Source organism: Acipenser ruthenus, chromosome 19 (assembly GCF_902713425.1).
Source record: "Acipenser ruthenus chromosome 19, fAciRut3.2 maternal haplotype, whole genome shotgun sequence".
Taxonomy (NCBI): Eukaryota; Metazoa; Chordata; class Actinopteri; order Acipenseriformes; family Acipenseridae; genus Acipenser; species Acipenser ruthenus.
In genome coordinates, this window is record NC_081207.1 from 23,115,299 (window position 1) to 23,135,462 (window position 20,164).

The 20,164-nt window shown below is 38.0% G+C and overlaps 1 protein-coding gene across 4 annotated transcripts in view; it reads right to left on the reverse strand.

Annotated features, from left to right (window-relative positions):
• Positions 1–20,164, reverse strand: part of gse1b (Gse1 coiled-coil protein b) — a 255,712-nt gene that overhangs the window by 160,270 nt on the left and 75,278 nt on the right. The window contains exon 1 of one of the 4 annotated variants that reach the window (XM_034040813.3): positions 6,658–6,924. The exons of the other annotated variants lie outside the window; for them this stretch is intronic. The gene's annotated coding sequence lies outside the window, so the exon portion shown is untranslated. Of the gene's footprint in view, positions 1–6,657; positions 6,925–20,164 lie in introns of those variants that run through there. 4 annotated transcript variants of the gene reach the window in all.

Genomic DNA, 20,164 nt, shown 5'->3' on the forward strand with positions numbered 1-20,164 from the left:
CTACTATTATTATTGAGGTACATGAGAGCCTCCCATATAGACAACAGTGTGTGCCACATAGTGCAGGTGTTTCTATTGTTTGTCCAACCCCTGCACGTGTCCTGCTTAACTGGGTCCACATTTTCCTGGTTGTCAATAGACTCTCGCTTACCAGCTGACAGTTAGGACAGATTTCTCTGGCCCTGCCCACCCGGGTGCTGGAATAAATCATTTACAGACCAGCTCTGTAACACACTCATCATCTGTCTCAGCCGTTGGCATTCGTCACCATTTCCTGTGATGAAGCACAAGTCTATGTCTCTCGGGGTTGTGTGGTCGGTGGCTGTGGAGGCCACACCTGCTGTCAACCACAGCGAGTCAGGCAGGCTCCGAACCTTGTTTACAAATTAATGTCACCCAAGCTGTGAGGGGGCGGCCTAGCACAAAGCATCGCTCTGAGAGCTTGAGGGCACAAGATTGTTTTTTTCTTTTTGTTTTCGTAGTTATAAAATTTATGTTCTAAGAAGCATAACTAACAGAGAATTCAGTTATTTTTTGTTTGATATTCCTTACACAATCAGTCGACACATTATTTATTTAAAAGCACAGGTAGGCAGGGTATATCAGGGTATACCAAGAATTGCAAAAACATGGTTAAGCATTACTGTACACATTTCAATAATGGTACCATCACAACATTTTTGCCAGTAGCATACTGTAAAATATATAATTTACAAGCGAACCTCTACAAAGAAAACACAAAAATCAACCTTCTTTTATACTTTATCCCTAATTTAGACACTCAATCATATGATCAGTAATAATTCTTATATATTGTTGATATAAGTAACTGACATAAAACAATTTTCAGTCTGCAGACTATTATTGTTTGTATTCCCTTTACCAAAAAAACACAGTATGTTCTTTTTAAAAACAACTTCCCCACCCTTGTCCCTAAACCTCTCTCCCTCACAATTCCTGTGCAGCCTGCCAAAGTCATGAGTTCACAATAGGACACAGCGTCAGGATCAGACCTGGCTTGCTGTGCTCAAGTGGGCTGCACACGATTTAACTAAGTTATACAATATCAGCTGACATGGCTGCTATTCCACCCTTACCTGAATGGAAGTATGCCTGTACAGTAGTGTATATTTTATGTTTGCATACTATTAAAATTGTATTCTGTATGAGAACAGAAATGAGACTAGTTGCTATATACAGAGATTATTTGAATGAGAATACTTCCAAACAAACTTAAAGTATACTTCTGGTTTGTTTAGATTATTATTGCTTTAGTTTACAATTCTCTGAAAAAGACAAGTTACTGTGTATAAAAATATCATCACATTATCACATATACAGTAGTACATCAATGCCATCTGCTGGACACTTAACACATTACAGTAACTTGTATTAATTACTGCCTTGACTGAATCACTGAAAGGAACTGCCACTAGTAGCAAACAATTAACAGACACAAATGTCAGATAGTTCTCATTACCCACTATGTAAAATGAATGTAGGTATTTGAGCACAACTGAAATATATCCTAATGTGTCTTTTATATCATTATCAGGCTTAACTAAAATAATTGTTCAACTACTGCTTTTGCTGCTAAAAAGTCTTCTAAAGCTTTTAGAAATTACCACTTTAAATAATAAACTAAGCACACACAGCAATACAGAATTATACAAAACACATGACAGGATATGAAACAAGCATGACACTAAATATATAATATAACAGCATCTCTGTAGCAGGGCAGGGCCCTGCCTGTAAATAATATTGTTGTGTGGCATTTGGTGGTGGTTGGCAGGGATGGGGTTAATTTCCTATCCCTGCCAAAAATACATGTGAGAATGTGGCTGGAGCTAATTGAGTAACTGATAATTAGGCTCCAGCCACATGGTATAAAAAAGGGGAAATTCCTTTGTTTGGTGGAGGTGTTTTGGGGTGAGTGAACAGTGTGTTACTACAGTTGTTTGTTGTGACAAAGTTCAGTGACGGCTTTGCCCAGCCTGAACAGTTTTGTTTAACCTTTTGTTTTGGCCCTTGTGCCAGTTATTTTGTAAGTGTTTATTGTGTCCGAGATTTGTTTTTGTTTGACCTTTTATTTTTGCTCTGTGAGCAGTGTTTTGTTCAACTTTTTTATTTCTTTTTGTTATTAAACCGCGCAGCAGCGCTTTAACTGCAGTTTCCTTGTCTCTGAGTCTCTTTGCCTGCCGAATACCATCTGGGCCCACGACGCTACCCTGTCACAATCTCATTTAAAATTACTATACCACTGGTACAGTAACCAGTCTTTTCATCACAGCAGCACATTCATTAATAAATCAGATTTCTTTGTCTGTCAAAAAATCACACCTTTTTCCCCAAATAAGAAATAATTGATTTTAATACGCCATCTGTTAGAAGTGCAGAGAAAAGCCCATTAGAAATGATCTGTCCAGCCCAATCAGGAATCAAAGACCCACTCTCACAGAAGAAAAAATGCCCTGGATGCAGAGACCATGTCCTCAAAGAATCACAGTGAATTAGGAGCGAAGTGATGATTTTTACACTGATATGATAAACAAGACCCAGAGGCAGCCCCGGGGGACACATGTGGATGCTGCCACTGCAGACACCACCTTGATGTGCAGGGGCTTGGGTGAAAACAATGGGACAGGAGGAGAGACACTTTGAAGCAGGAGGGAATCTTGTCATGCAAGGTTAAGGGTCTGTGATTAGGCAATGTGCAGAGATGGGCTAATTATCGGAGCCTTTGAACAAAGCTCTCAACGCCTCTGGTCCTCACCATCCTAATTAGAGCATGCTTTATTTGCAACAGAGTTCTCTAATAATTGCATTGGAGATGGACACAAACAGAGGAAGAAAAGGCAATATGAATACAAGCCTTTTAATGATAGGGCCTTTTGCAGTTTTAACCAGGGTTTTACTATTTGGATCTGGCATACTGGTATTTCAGCTGCAGATGGTAAGGAGTTATTGGGGAAAAAAACACTATGAAGCAGATCCTGTATCCCCATCCCTCACAAAGTGTACCATGGTAAAATTGTACATGCTTTCCCTGGGTGTTTTATCCAATTAACCATATATTGTACTGTATTTATCAGTGATTTACCATGCTATTTGTTGCTTTGCTTGATTCACTTTTCAATCGTGATGGGCAAGCAAATCTTCCAGTTGCTTCTATTTGGCAAGGCAGTTCTGATGTTTCACAAAAGGCACAGTCTCTATGGAGAACAGTCTCTGCAGAAGATTTCCATTACAAATGCTTTATACAAATGCTGGTTGCATTTTATACAAAAGCATAATTGCAGGTGTCTCTTATTATTTTGTCCAACCCCCTGTCAATAAGCAACAGTCTAAAAGACAACGAACCAATAACAAACCATTGATGAAATCTTGCAAGCTCTTTTACTGAACGCATGCTACCCCTCATGATCATTTCAATTATACAGCCAGGACTCAGAGTATATTAGAGCCTCTCAGATGATCGTGGTGCCCAGTTTGAAATGGCCATGTGATTTCCATTTCCCAAGGAAAGCCCAAGGCAATTGATTAGCAGAATAAAGTCATGTTATACTGACCTTTGTTAACTAAGCTGCTCTGTAATGCTCCCTCTACCATTTTATATGCAAATGTGATGTATTAATCTTGACGACATAGCCTTCAGTCACTGCGGTTGAGTTATCAAGTCCAGGGTGAATTATCCTTTTTGGTGTCTGTGATTAACGTCAAGGCCTATTTGTGTCACAATGTGCCAAAGCCATCTTCCCACTGAACACGGACATGTACTTTATCATCAGAAGGGATTCAGCGGGTCAAATATTATTTAACATCTTAGGAGGAAGTATTTCCTCACTAATTTAATGATGCATTTATCCTCATTAAAAGACTCATTAAAAAAAGCGTATACTGAAGTCTAGAAATGGGTAGTCTAGGCACCACAGTGGATGTGTAGTGGGTTATAAGAAACACACTTGACTTGTTCTAGGGCCAATGGTTGGTAACAATTGGAACTTATTTCCATCTTATGACTGTCTAGGCAGCTACTGTGTAAGAAGTAATGAGTCTCAAATGAGTTCAACTATTAGACTAGTATTAATAACAACAGTCAAAACCATATTATATAAAATATAAATTGACAATATTATTTGTTGCCCATAATTGCGTAATAAATCCATTCATGTGTTATATATTGTACTGCTCTTAATTGTACTGTAATTCTTGATATGTATTTTATTTTGTATACAACTAAGTCGCCCTGGGTAAGGGCACCTGCTAAGAAATAAATAAATAAATAAATAAATAATATAAATCAAAACAGAAAATAATGTAATACTTTGTGTATCAGTCTTAGCCATTCCAGGTGTTCCCTTTTTCTTAGTTTTACCTGTAAACATAATCATATATAATAATTAGTATATATAATGTAAACTTTCATACATACGTAGAAGCACCTCTGTGATACCCACATTGTACTTACATATGTCACCCCTTTTATCTTATCCGCTTATCCATTTGCGATGAAATTTGATAAGGGCATTCTTTACACTTATTGGAAGTATATTCAGATACTAGTTTAACAAGGCTGGGGCTTAACTTTTCCCCCAGAAACAGAAATATAGATATGATGTGTGTCAGCTGATCCCTTTCCCCGGAGGCTTGGAGGATGGGTACCCATTCATTTTGAAGTGTTTGACACTCCTATGCTACAAGACAAAAACAAAACAAAACAAAACCAAAAAAAAAAAAAAAGGAATTTCTCATTTCATTTTCACAGCTCTTACTAAAACAAGCTGTTCTGGCAAAACATGCTTCACATGCTTCTGGCAAAACTGCTTAATGTAATCACTGGTTAATTAAATCAACCTGATACTGCAAGCAAAAAATGCATGTCTGTTCCTTTCAACCATCTCCTTAAACTTTTTTTTGTGTTCAAAATGTCATCTCTTGTGTTGACATCCATTTACTTTAAATGTAGCGCAACCAAGGTCAACAATTTTGGTCACTGTATGATAAAGTTTATCTACAAAAACAGCCAGTGACTATTCAATAATATTCAATAGGATGGCCTTAATTCCACATGTTCTGCTGGCAGAATATTCCTACTGTACGGTATTAGATGTTGTAAATATTTACACATAGTGCTCCTGTGCATGAGAAAATAGATGAGATTGTGTCTTTTTTGTGTCTTTTTACTAGTTTTATTTTATTTTTTAAATGCTGTTATTCATGAAAAATGCTAAAAATCAAAAAGGGTTAAGAATATAAAGCACCTAGTAATTGAACCTTCCAGGGAACAAAAATTACTTTGTTGAATCAACCACTTTACGTGACCACAAGTATACACATATGATTACATGAACAGATACAACTGTAAAAGACATACTGTACATAAAGAAATACAGAACTTTGGGCTGCTGCGACAGTCAGTATGCTTGTTAAATCAGAATCTCAGTGAATTCAATCAATCGTGTAATTAGCTGATTCATTCTTCTAACCCCTATTTGTCATCGATTTCATACACCACTACATACTTGCTGCAGTCGAGTGAGTCGTTCTCTACTGAAACCACAAACAGCAAACACCAAACTTGAAGCACTGCTGCTGTGCTAGCTCACAAAACAGAAGACACACTGCTTCTGACCTGATGAGACTGCAGGTTTAGCAGCACCTGCAAAGGCCATCAGAGAGACCCGGGTTTGAAATCAGTTACAGACAGCAACGTGAGCACAGACTGGGAAATCGTATACCTCAATCTGAGCGTCTTCCACCAAAACCCAGAATCGTATTGTTGAAATACACAAAAGCATGAGATACGAAGCCTGTAAACTATGAGCAGCACATGCAGCACTCGAAACACCACTGAGGGCTACAAACCATCTTACTGGCTCAGTTCAACAGATCATTTATTTGCTATTTTAGACAATAATTCAGACTGATTATTTATTTATTTATTTATGTGGGCCAAAATATGTTTAAACGCCTCAATGCTATCAACTAGCTTTTCACATTGATCACAATTATTATAATATTACTTCAAGATTCAAATAACAGGTTCTTATTCTGTTGAAATAGACAAACAGACCATAGGAAAAGCCAAAATATTGTGGTTTAAAGCACTTTGTTCTTGCTGTTTACTTTAGTGATGAGATATCTGTTGAAACTGGCAGACTGATAACTGAACCTCCCTTTATCAGTTCAGTCTCAGTTTGAGCATTCAGATATGTTTTCAAACACACCAAACCACATTGCCTAAATGAACCTTAACCTCAGAACCATAAAATTAATTAAATCTGTCATTAAACTGTCTTATATCCGCCTCAAGCAGGGTGCACAGGGCTGATTAAATCAGCTGATAGCCCCTCTAGTTTTAAAAATAGACAACAGAATAATGTTTTTTTTTCTTTTAAATGAGTAACCCTGATGCATGTAGGTTTAGTTCAGTACAGTTCAGTACAGTAGGCATAAAGGCAGGCAATAATGTAAAAAAGAAAAAAGAAAGAAAGAAAACAAAGGGTTTCAACAAATAGATTTGTCTGATGTCAGCCTGAAGCAGGGTTTAAAAAGCCCTTAGTGGGAGGAAAACACCAAAGCCTGCTTTTAATGTTCCTCCTTCCTCACCGTCACAAAAGAGAATTTCTAATGATTCCCGAAGAAACAGCTTACCTCAGCTTAGACCTTTCCTCCAGGAGACCTACTCTGCACAGACAGTGCTCTAGTTATTAATGCTCTGCTGCGCTCTATCAAAGGACCTCAGGGAGCCCTAACAAGAAAGAGTAAGTGCTATCGATTTGGCACTTCCTGCTTGGTCGAAGTAAACGAGATGACTGCCTGACTCTTACTGCTCAGCGCGCTTTTGACCCACAGAGGGTCATGGCACACTATCTCTTGCAGCGAGCTATTTGCCCAACATGTTGCTTGGTTAGCTTAGTGGGGGCTGCTGTTTTTTTTTCTTTTTCTTCCCTGAATAGGTACTTAAAAAGAAGCACTTAAAAGCCTGACTGTGTGGTAGCGCTACGGCAATTTGACACTTAGAACACGTCAGCCTGCTTCCTTGTTTTCACCTCTGTGGCTACCCGCCTGCAGGGCTTGTCTACCCCTCCTTACTAATAACTGTGTAGTGTCAAAGGCACACCCTCGCCTTCTCCACAAAAATGCCAAACACGCAGCTCCCTCCCCTGCTGAGCACTTTCAGTTGCTCTGAATGCCATTGTGAACAGGTATTTAAGAGCTTGAGAGCCGCCAAGCACAAGCTACTGTATTGTTTTGTTTTGTTTCTCTCAAGTGGAACAAAGAGAAATTTTGCCAGTTCTAGTGGTTTGATAAGAGTTATTTCAATGTAATTCCCAACTGCTGTTACAAAGTCTGACATTTTATGCAGCATTGCACTGAACTGCTATGTAATGGGAGTCCCTGCTGATGTATCATTGGGATACATCAACAGGGACTCCCATTACATAGCAGTTCAGCCATTTCAGGTTTTACTGTGAGCTTACAGTTATTAGCAACACCAGAGATTAATTACTAAACCACAAGGAACAGGTCTAACAGCTATGCAATGGAAGCCGTATTGCCCAGCCAGGTAAGATTGTTGGGTGGAAGACTAGGTCTGTGTTCATAAATGGTACCCAAGACCAAGACCAGACTTGAACAATGATCTTAAAATGTAAAATATATAAAAAGAACTTTGAACAATGTAAGCATCCATAGCGTAGCACAGGGTGCAAAAGGTGCATCTAATTGATCTCAGTTGTGTCTAATTAGCTCACATGACAATCTGTAATGGCTGAAAATGCTATCCATTGGGAGTCTTACATTGTACCCTGGCTCATCAAAGGATGTATTTGCCATGTCAGAGCTGTGACTGTGCGGTATATAAGACCCAGAGCAGTTAGCTGTAGCACTGAGCTATGCTGGATTGCTTGAAGCAAATATCTACAGTATTGGAGTACTGGTAGAGCATGGCTTATAGCTTTTCTGTTTCGATTTCTAATTCAGGCAGCAGCCAGTACTGTCAATCCACTTTTTGGCAAAATGATCTCCCCCAAATATGCACACGACCTTCAACTTCACTTGTTTGCTGGTGTCTGCTTATAAATGAATATTTCCATAGTTTTCATCCCACATATTCTTATGCAGTATTAAACGTGGTACAGGAATATTTGCACCTGTAGTTTGTGAACACAATGTTGTGTATTAACTTCAACTGATCCTGAATACAAGCGGTAACCGGTAGCAACAGGGTATAGAAATAGGGTATCACTTAGTTTCTGCTCTGTATTAACAAAATAAAAATAAAAAATAAACACACAACAGACCATTTACCTATAGGCCTTACATCTACCTCTGGAAAATTTGCGCTAAAGTGTTAAATGAGGTGGCACAGTAATCAGACATGGGTCACTGAATAGAGACATTAAAAGAAAGAAAAAATGGATGGTGGTTTTTATAGAACACTTCACTCAACCCTCATTATAACACTGTTCTTAGGAGCTAAGCAACTGGACCGGTATAATGAGGTTTCACTTACAACAATTTTTAGATGAAATTAATGTAGTGATGAACCAAGATACAGAAGCCCTACATCACAGCACGCAGCCATTAGTTGGGGTGAAGGGTAATTGAAATATTATGTAAAACCTATTAGAAAGCCTATTGTTCGAAGCTAAATAATTGTACAGGGTATTGGCACTCACTAGGGCAGAGGTTTAAGAGGGGCACACTCCCCTACAGGTGCTATTAGAGGTGACCTTTTCTGAAACAATAGTGAAAACAGCCAGAGTCATTGCGGCCAATGGGGGAAGTCTGCTGTGATTTGCACTACATAGCTAGCCCCAGTAGGGGCCTTTGTCAGCTTCTAATGCCCCTACTGGGACTAACTATGTAGTGGAGCTCAATTACTGAGTCCCTGGAACTTTAGATTGTTTTTAACATACCTTATTTATTAGTTGTCAAGCTGACAATCGTTTCAGTGTCGTTGTCAGGGTTTTATCTACCCGACTACAATCTTTACAATAGTTGACAGTAAAATACTGTATTGATTTTAAAATGTGACTTCTTACTTGTAAATCTTACCTTCGTCCACTGGGCCATTTGTCAAAATCCTTGACTATGGAACTCAGTGTCTGGAATGTAGCTTTTGCCTATTATCTGTGCTTAGCTTCTGGTTTATATAACACCCCTTTAAAGTAAGTTTATATGGAATGAGTCATTTTCCATTTTAACAACAATATAATACATTCAAACAGCTATATAAATATGAGACACTCGCAACTTATACTAGCATTTGGTTTGACTGCATAAACAAAACACACTGAATGAAATACCTTCCATCTTCCTCAGGTTACAAAGAAGATATGGAGCTTGGTCAGACAGGCTGATCAAATATATGCTAATTTATACTGTACATAAAAAGAGATGAACCAGGAATATAAAACCAGCCAACTGTCTGTTTAGATAACAAACCCCCCTACTTGCCAAGCACCCGACCGGCCAACACAGCACAAACAAAAGACTTAAAAGACAAAAGACAAAATAAGGCCCTGATGATGACCACAAAGAAGCTCTGTGGTTTCTTGAAGTAATATTATAATAATTGTGATCAATGTGAAAAGCTAGTTGATAGCATTGAGGCGTTTAAACATATTTTGGCCCACATAAATAAATAAATAAATAAATAAATAAATAAATAATCAGTCTGAATTATTGTCTAAAATAGCAATATCGGATTACTTAGATTACTTGCATGATTTCCTACAGAAATCTTCCATTGTCACTAGGGGAAAAAAGTGAAAATTGCACACTACTTTTGCAGCAAAATTGCACACAGTATTTTAATTGCTCATTCCCCCTTCTGCTTTTTTAAGCTCTGTTTGCAAGATGTAGAAGAGGCAGCTATTCTGTTTTGGAAGCTTGCTCCTTCATATTCTTGTTCGTTTAACACTTTTCTTTTGGCATTGGATTACTCAAGAATCAGTTGAAGGCATTTAAAGGCACCCACCAATTTTGGTGGGGTGGGGTTGTACTGGGGCACTGTGGTAGTGCAGGGCAACAGATACAATGCATACCCCCTCCAGAGCTGAAAGCCCATGATTCTGTGACTACATTGATAATCAACAGTTCATAAATAAACGTTCATGCTTGTATTTATTCAAAGCTCAGTTCACGATTTTGACTAAAACCGAAACCTACTTGAAACAAGCACATTAGTAACACTCACCACAGTTATAAGTACAAAATTAGAGCAGACTTTAAAAAGTAGTGGTAAAACATGTACAGTGAAAGCTGGATATATGTATGTATGGACAGGCATATATCCTAAGGTTCTGATACTGACCACAATTGCACAAGCAGTTCAAGATATGTGTAATAAACATGTGTGTAAACTGATGTACATACATACTGTACTGTACTCTATATCGTCCATAGGTAACCATGGCATACTGCATTTACTACAGAATTAGTAAACGCTACTAATACACTGCACAGCAAAACAGGCAGTCCATCTGAGTCTGGCAGTATACAGATACCCTCTGCTGGCAAATCGAATAAGTACGTAGCCAGGAGAATCACTGCTGTCTCCATTTTCCGATGTTAGTGTCAGAGATACAAGTTCTATTCACCACTTCTCTCCCTATCAATGTCCAAAACTTCATGCTTTAATTGTTTCCAAAGCAACACCTTTATGGTGGTCATAGTTTACGATTTAAAACCGGGCAGAGCTTATCAATGTACAAGGAATCTTCTTGTGTTCAACCAGTTCAAACAGAACACTTGGGTTTTCCCTTGTGGAATGTGATAAATGTTTACTGAGGATGGTTTTTCGTGGACGGTGGGATGTTTTAACGGTGTCAAAACATCCCACTGCTGCATGTGTGTGGTTCTGCAGCATTGACTTATCCTGAATAACTGCATCACCCATATGAAAACAACCAGGCACAGTACATTACACTGCGCAAGCTACACCCTTATAAAAAATACATTACAGGAATACCATATGTACCATGATTGTGGCATTTGGAATATTATATTCATAAGAACATAAGAAAGTTTACAAACGAGAGGAGGCCATTCGGCCCATCTTGCTCGTTTGGTTGTTAATAGCTTATTGATCCCAGAATCTCATCAAGCAGCTGCTTGAAGGATCCCAGGGTGTCAATACCTGATCCCAGGTATTCATTGTGGTAAGTTAATGTACCATATTTAATATACAACAGTACAATAGACATATTATTTTAAATTGGTCTCAGTTTGATTTAAAATGTTTATAGCATAACTTGAAGTGTTTACTCAGTGCTGTAATGTGGTGTCAGACTGCACTAGAAACAGATGATTATTTCAGAGGCCCAGTACTTTTTTGTTGTCAAGCCCTTAATCAACTGTTAATATTTTTAAATACATTTTGCAGTCTATTGGCATACTACACTGTTTCATACGTATAGTGTAGATGCTGCAAACATTATATAGGTATAGGGATAGTATGTATATGAATTACGGTTAAAGAAGTGTGGGTGCCTTTCCATGGTTGTCTCCAAAATGGCTTAAAACCTGAAAGAAATTAAAAAGCAGGGGTCCCTCAAGATGTATTTATAAGAACCTTAAGAAATACTTTTTAAATCAACTACTAAGGTACGAAGATATCGAACAAATACAAGACAACACTATAGTCAATACCAACTGCTATATGCCTAGTTCTGCTAGAAACTGAAACAGTGGAGTCACTGGCTGCTATTGGTTTCATTAAGGACTCTCTTGCATGGTTTCAGAATTATTTTTCTAATGGTTCAGTCTGTAAAATCAGACAGATTTGTCTCTCAATATCTTACAGTTACAAAGGGAGTCCCACATGGTTCTACTTTTTTTCCATTTATATAAATAATGTGGCTCAGGTGATAGGCAGGTAATTTATCCATCTTTATGCAGATGGCACAATTCTATATTCAGTAGGCTCTTCCATGTCCTCTGTAGTGTCTGATCTGCAGCATAGTTTTGACAACAGGCTTTTTTTGATTTAGCAAAACTAAATTTATGATGTTAAACAGAAAAAAAAATTGCAGTGGTCTTTGTAACAGTGATTATAAAATTCAAACTCTTAATAAAACTGAACTGGAGCAAGTCACAACTTATAAATATCTTGGCATATGGCTGGCTAGTGCCTTAACTTTTAACACACATATTGACAATCTACAAGGTAAAGTCTAGACTTGGTTTTTTCGCAACAAATCTTGTTTTACTCATTCTAAGAAGTACATTCTAGTTCAGCGATCAGATTTGTGACTGGTGCTCCTTATCATACTCACCACTGCCGTCTTTATTCTTTGATTAGATGGCCCGCGTTACATACGAGGCGTCTGACCCATTGGTATTTATTAACCCCTATTTATTTGCATAATTTTTTAACATTTTCATAGTCTTCTTATAACTTACCTACCTAAGGTTTCTACAGTCTTTGATCGTAGCCCATTTCAGTTTGCTGCAGCTAATGATTGGAATGTGTTATAACTACTTAGACTAAAGTTAAATAGTTCTTACTGTAGATGCCTTTAGCCGCAGGGTTAAATCTGTCCCTGCCAATACTGATTTTTATTGTTTTAAATGTTTTATATATATATATATATATATATATATATATATATATATATATATATATATATATATATATATATATATAAATTTTGTATGAATTGTATTGTGTTGTGTATTTTACTGCTATGGGGTGAGCCTCTTGGCCAGATTGTTATTTAAAATGAGAATCTGTTCTCAATTGACTCATCTGGTTAAATAAAGGTAATTATTTTATTATTATTACTGGCTGACGTGTGAGTTCAGACCTGTTTTTATTTTAGCTTATTTAAATTATGTTTATTAATTTTCTTCCTCGTGGTTTTTTAAATCATTTTCGTGTGTTCAGAAAAAAAAAGCAAACAAAGCAACTTTGATGTGGGTGGCACCTAAATATGTTTGTTGTAAAAAATATTTATTAAAATGATGCTTTACAAGACCAGGGGAAACCACAGGCTAATAATTCCATGCAGGCAATCTCTAGCCACCTTTAGGAAAATGAACTGACTTTAGCAGTGTAACTACGGTTACTATGGTGATAAACTCCTTAAGATTTTTTCCCCCCTCTTGGTTTACAGAAATGCTCATTTAATGGGATTCGAATTTACAGCTCTCTTGTCTATTTCTACCCTTCTCTAAGACATTAAAGTAATAGTGAGTCTCGTGGGTTTATTATACTGTTAGGAGAGCCTCAATTTTTCCTTTAGCATGCTCTCTAGAACCAATAATCCCATAATACTAAAATGTTTTAAAGAACTATACAGTAGCAGTGTTTCCCAAAAAATGTACTCCCTTAAGTTTTAGTCCATTTCCCTATATTCATTGTAGACCCTTTTCACTCCTTCCCTCATCATTTTTCCATAGAACAGAAACAAAATATATTGCTATAAAAAGAAAACTATAAATATAAGAATGTATATAATGTATAATATATTTTAGGTTACTGTGAGCATCCTTTTTTTTTTTCTCAGCATGGGTGAATTGCCATTTTTATGCAGGCAATAAAAATGTGCATTAAAAATATCATATGGGAGATACTGAAATTGAAGAAGGGAACTATGAAAAAGACCTAGGAGTTTATGTTAGAAATGTCTTCATCTAGACAACAAGATGCTCGGATATATTGTGAGAAGTGTTGAATTTAAATCAAGGGAAGTAATGTTAAAACTTTACAATGCATTAGTAAGACCTCACCTAGAATATTGTGTTCAGTTCTGGTCACCTCGTTACAAAAAGGATATTGCTGCTCTAGAAAGAGAGCAAAGAAGAGCAACCAGAATTATCCCGGGTTTAAAAGGCATGTCGTGTGCAAACAGGCTAAAAGAATTGAATCTATTCAGTCTTGAAAAAAGAAGACTACGCGGCGATCTGATTCAAACATTCAAAATCCTAAAAGGTATGTACAATGTTGACCCAGGGGACTTCTTTGACCTGAAAAAGGAAACAAGGACCAGGGGTCACAAATGGAGATTAAATAAAGGGGCATTCAGAACAGAAAATAGGAGGCACTTTTTTATACAGAGAATAATGAGGGTCTGGAACCAACTCCCCAGTAACCAACTCCCCAGTGTCACTGCATTATAGATGCTATTATGTTATGTCCATATGGTGCACATTTATATAACCACATCATTTAATATGTTTGATATAGTTTACATATGTTGAAAATGATCTGTATATAGTTCCTTATATTACCATATAACAAAATATATGGTCAATACATGGAACGATAACTGCAGAGAAAATGCAAAATGTTTATTTGAATATCCACTACTTCAAGCACAGTGTTTGATGTTCACCTCCTGTGCTTTTGTACTACAATTGCATTTCATGGTGAGGTGTGTCCTGTGGTTATCACCTCTGGGGTTCTGAATGAGACATCAGTCACAGACAGGCAGGCAGGCAAGCAGGCAGACTGACCTGACCACGAAGAACACAGAAGCAGAACACTATGTCCTCTATTTGCTGAGAGCATGAAAAGGGTTGTGAACATGATTATTCTCCAGAGCCCAGTGCTACACTGTGCAGTGCCTGTGTTATCTAACAGCCTCACAAGAGCAGGAGGTCATTGGGAAAAGATTAATCAAAGCAAGTATGCCAGTGCCTTTCTCCTCCACAACTGTCAAAACAAAATTAGCGCAATCGGTGTCATCAAAAAATGGCTTCTCCATTACTCACCTATCAAAAGCACAGACGTAAAACATGTATGAGAAATATAGGCTAATACATATTCATGCCTGCATTTCTTGCCATTAATGGTAATGCTGTGCTCTTTTAATGGTTCTAGTGGAGTGTCTTTCCATAAATGCACTGGTATTATGCCTCAGTGGTCTTGATAAAGTTTCAACACTATTGGATAATAAATAACAAGATATTTTGCAGGACCCCTTTCATCAAAGGATAATGAATAACATCCCACATCTCCGTACTGAAAAATATGCCAATCGTACAGTATGCACAAGTGCCTCAAAAGTACTAAACAGGCTCAGAATTGACCACCTAATTATCCATTCCACAGTTTAGAGAAATACTCATGAGGATTACACCACTGGTAAATGCAGGGCTGTTTCAATAGCCTGTTTCACCCTCCAACAGTAGGGGTCACTGTTATCCTGCTGGCTGAAGGCAGCTTAGGGCACGAAAGAGAAAGATTATTTGCAGTATCATTAAGAAATCAATACATTTTAACACTTTTGGAGCATTGTTTGAAAGAATGTGCCTGCAGCAAGCAAGTGGAGTCTCCTGGGTGGAGTATTTAAGTTATGTCAACAGCAGATAGGAGCCGGGAGCAGCAACAGCAGCTCTTATGAGGAGGTGCAATGGGATCTCCTCGGCTGGATAAGCTGGGTAAGACCTGCGGTGGGCTCACCAGCTCCCAATATATGATAGCATCAAAGAAAATCTAAATCTCTCAAAAACTATTTACAAAGTTTCTGTTTCAGCACAAAGTTTCCTTAAAGCTACCAGCACACTAGCTATTTAAGACCCCAAATCTTGGTCTGGTCTGTGGAAGACACGTACGAAGTAATTGTTGTGGCTAACAAAATGATTCCATAAATCTTAGCCATTTTGCACTTCCATGGCTGCATACATCTCAAATGTGCAGTTTTATACATTTTAATTTTAAAACATGATATCTGGTTCTACTTTAGGTTAAAGGAAACTAAGTTTATATGCCGTATTCTTGGGTAATCTGTTTGCACTGGTACTCGATCATTTCACATCATCAGTGTCTTCTGGGTAAGAGCATGTTATTGGCATGTCAATCAATAGGGGAAATAGCAGGTTGGTTATTAACAGGACAGAAGCCACTGAAGGGGTGGGGACAGTTTCACTGTCCAAGTGAAATGACCCAAGAAGTGCAAGACAGATATTTCTTGAACCTAATGCAGTAGCAAATATTATGTTTTAAAATGAAAATATGTGTTTGCTTTAACATAAGCTTCTTCCCAAACTGCACATTTAAGACCTATAAAATGCACGGTGGAGACATTTTATGGAACTATTTTGTTTGCTACAATTACTTTAGCTAATTTACCCAGGAGCGGGCGTATTTAGCACTGTATAATACCTATAATTCAGTAGGTTGCGACTGTGATGTAATCTGTTTGTGTGCAACAGGCAGGTCAGGAGTTGTGGGTGTGGTTACCAATCGGAAGCCAGGATTTTGTCATGTGTGCATAGCATGGTCTGCCGCCTTGACCAATCAGGCTCCTGTACTCTATCACATGCATAACAACAAAGATTTCTGTGTACTGTATCACAGCAGGGTGTCCTCGTTTCTTTTGCATGACATTTTATGGAAACATCCATACCAAACACCAGGCTTCGATAATTACCTTTACACAAATCTTTTAAAAAGCAGTTTTTACAAGAGGTTTATATTTGTGCATTTATTTTTGGCAAAATGTAAAAAAAATGTCAGGATTAGGTCACGTTTTCTGCTTCTGGTGTGCAACCAAGGATGGAATCGGCCCAGACTACTCCTAACTACTCCAGAGTACATTGTAACAACACCAACACCATCTGATGTCCACTTACCTCACTAAAATAGTCTTCTGTACCACTGCATCATCCTCTGAATCTTCTCTGAAGGTACAACACAACAGAGCAGCTTTTTACAGAACACATTTTTAACTCTGTTTCACTCCAATAGGAACAAACCAACGCGAGGGACTATCATTGTAGCTTCTTTAGTGTTCCACTTTCAGTGACTTTATAGAATGAAGAAACTGTATTAGAAAACAAGGGTTCAGCTTCACAATGATAAGGGGAGCAGTAAAAACTATATGAAAGCTAACAAACAGTAATAGCTTACGTTTCAAGAGTCCACATTATCAGAATCTACTTTATTCACTTTTGAGATTTTAGAACAAAGCCCCAATATACTGTATCTATAAAACTGCTAAAGTGCATTGCACATAGAAAACCTAAAACTACACAGAATTCTCAGAAATGAGACCTACAATGTGACTAGGAATTTGTACAAGTACAAGACAGTTTAACAAAAAAATCACTGTGTATGCGTGTGCGTGTTACATAAGGTGCCTTTTGAAAAGCAGCCAATGCTAATCATAGGGCTAATCATAAAATGACTATGAAGCTACACATAGAGCCACCAGCATGAAAATGACATACTATTAATTATAAAATTTACACTTACACTTAACCCCTCATGCGTTTTATCTGTTGACTGGGGCAAAAACATATCATTTCAATTCAGTAGTAGTACCAATGAGCAATATATTTCTTCAGGATTCATACACCAGCATTAAGTCCAAATGTTTTTTTTAAGGGGCAAAAAAAGCTACAATACCAGATGACAAGATCTGTATTTTTCATTTTAAATTAACAAACACTTTATTTGCAGTAAATGTATTTTAAAAGAACAATCTATACATTAATGCCCCAAATCCACTAACAAGCAATGATAGAATTAGAGATGACTAATAATGACTTCAGCAGACCAGAATTTAAGAGACTGTGTGTGCCATGATTGTCAGAAAGACAGTGGAAGAGGTTGAGTGACCAGCTGAAGCTATAGCGGAGTGCTTTACACTCCCTTTCATTGGGGATGAGGCTCCTTGCAATCAATTGTCCATCCTTATGTGGGCCCAAGCTGAGAGCTCCATTGTTGCAGCTCGCTGCACATCCCTGGTCCCAGAGTAATGACAGTACAGGCAGGAGACGGGCTTAAAGTCTAGTCAATAAAGCCCCCCCCCTCCCCACTTGATTTTCCTTCAACAGCTGGAAAGCGAAGTTCAGCCCCCTCTGGAACCACCCAGCCAGAAAAGCAGACTGGAAACGGCAGCAGTGGCTCAGAATATTGATTGAAGACAGATAAGGGGGGTTGGAGGAGGAGGCAAGGGATAAAGGTTTTGCGCTTCCTCTACAAACAATGAACTGACGTGGACTCTCTAGAGGTCAGAGGTGGGAGCAGCAATAAGTGGCTTATGCTTTTGTGAAGTGGCTGAACTGACAGGGCAGGAGATTAACAAAGACGTCCTCTGTTCGGAGGCTGGTCATGTGGAAATGCTCCAGGCTGACCCCTGTCACTTTTCTTTTAGCATGAACAGACATTTATTCAGGAGAGAGAGAACCAAAACAAACGGGTGAGGGAGCTGCCCCGGGCTTCATATAACTAAATCAGTTATGCCAAAAGCTATAATTAAGAAGGACTTAGTCCCTCTTTGCTTTATTTAGTAGCACATGTTTCCTTTTGGGGAATGTTTGTTTTCTTATAGTTAAGGTTACCATAGGGGAACATAAAGGTAAAGGTAGCAAGGTCTGCACAGCATGGTAAATTATGGAAGAACATTCATATTTCACACCAACCATGGGACAAAAACAGGCATTATAGGCACTTATAGATAACTCCACACCCTACACAAAAAGTATTTACACATCATTAACCAGATGTCAATGTGTTTCAGAGAACAATGGAGAGAACTGAAGTATCAATGAAGTGGCACTGCTGAGCAAACATACATAAAATACAACCAAAAACAGACAATCTTATTCAAATGGCACCTGTTACTCAATGCTCCCAGGAAAGTCCCTTCTTCTCTGTCACCTGTCTGCCCCTAAACTGGTTTATCAGGTACAGCAAACTCTGCAAGGTTTGAAAGTTCTGCTTTTTATCTTTTCAAACCCAGTCTCTAAGCCTGAAAGCAGTAACACAAACAACATTAAAATGGTGTGCTAAGGAGATAAGAATTTGATTTTTTACTAAATTACTTCTAATCACAGGTGTGTAGGATAATTATAAAAGGATATAACAACTAAATTGGAGGTTTCAGTACCCGGAAAAAGGAGGCCACCATGAATACAGTACACCAAGAGCTCAATGCCTTATCACGCAATAACTCAGCAAATAGGGAGACAGTGCTGTGAAAAGTAGGTCACCATGACCTACATTCACAGTTCTTGGAATAAATGTAAATGTGACTTACAATAATTACTACAACACTGCTGTCGTGTTTCACAGTTTAACGATAAGGGACAAATGGTTCTTATCGGAGTAAGAGAGTAGGTTGGTGTAATGACATCCTGAATCCGGTGTTTCTTCTAAAAGTTTATACTATGGTATAATAATATGGTAAAACAAAAAGAAAAGTGTAGTAAAACAGTGAAAGCATATAGACAAGACTAACAAATAGCATTAAGATACCATTCCAGTATCTGTGTGGCATAACCATCAGCAGACCACTGCATTAAAACTGTAATTTTAAAACACAAATCTTTGATTAATCTATTTTGTAGACAGTCATTATCCATTGCCCAGTCTCACTCCTCACGCTATACAAAACGAAGAGGTTTGCCACAAAATCATTACCAGCAAGTCTATTGTTTCACTATTAAGCATCGCAGCATATCTGCACGAAATAAGCAGTGCTACGCATTGTATAAAAAAAATATTCAAACTAAACTCGACTCAGGCTTTACCGTGCAGTGGACTGATAATAGTAAGTGACTTAAATGTTGGGAATAGACAAGTTCATGTTCCTCCTCAGAGCTCTATTTATGGCACTCTATTACAATAACAGGCCATCAGGAACTACAACCATGCTTTTCTCAGTTTCAAAATAATTGGGCCTTTTAGTGACAGTTTTAAAGAATAAATAGATTGCTCTGGAGCCCCAGTGTAGTTCCAGCATTCTACCAAGGAGGCTGCAGATGAGCACTACACAAGCACCAGCTTGCCCCATCCACTCTTGCTAAACATCTCTGAGTTACTCCAGGGTACAACCTGCTTTGTAATTCAGGCCAAATTGTCTGTTACTGCACTGTATGTGTTCTAATGTGATTCTGCATAGTCAACAGCGCTACCAAATTGTCAACTGCAGTGAAACTACAATGGCAAAGCAAGGGTTCTGTACTAAGGGGCAGTGGTCACACATGGGCAGCTACAATGATACGAGACAGACTTGGAAACATTTTTCTATCTTGACAATGGAATCACAATGGCATGAGCTATTGGCAAGCCATTACTGAAATATGGCACTATCAGTACCTGTGGCTTAATCCAACCAGGATCACTGTGCAATATTTTCTAAATCCACTGGGTTGTCACTGTTGGTAATGATTCTGCTTAGGATAATACACAGGTATG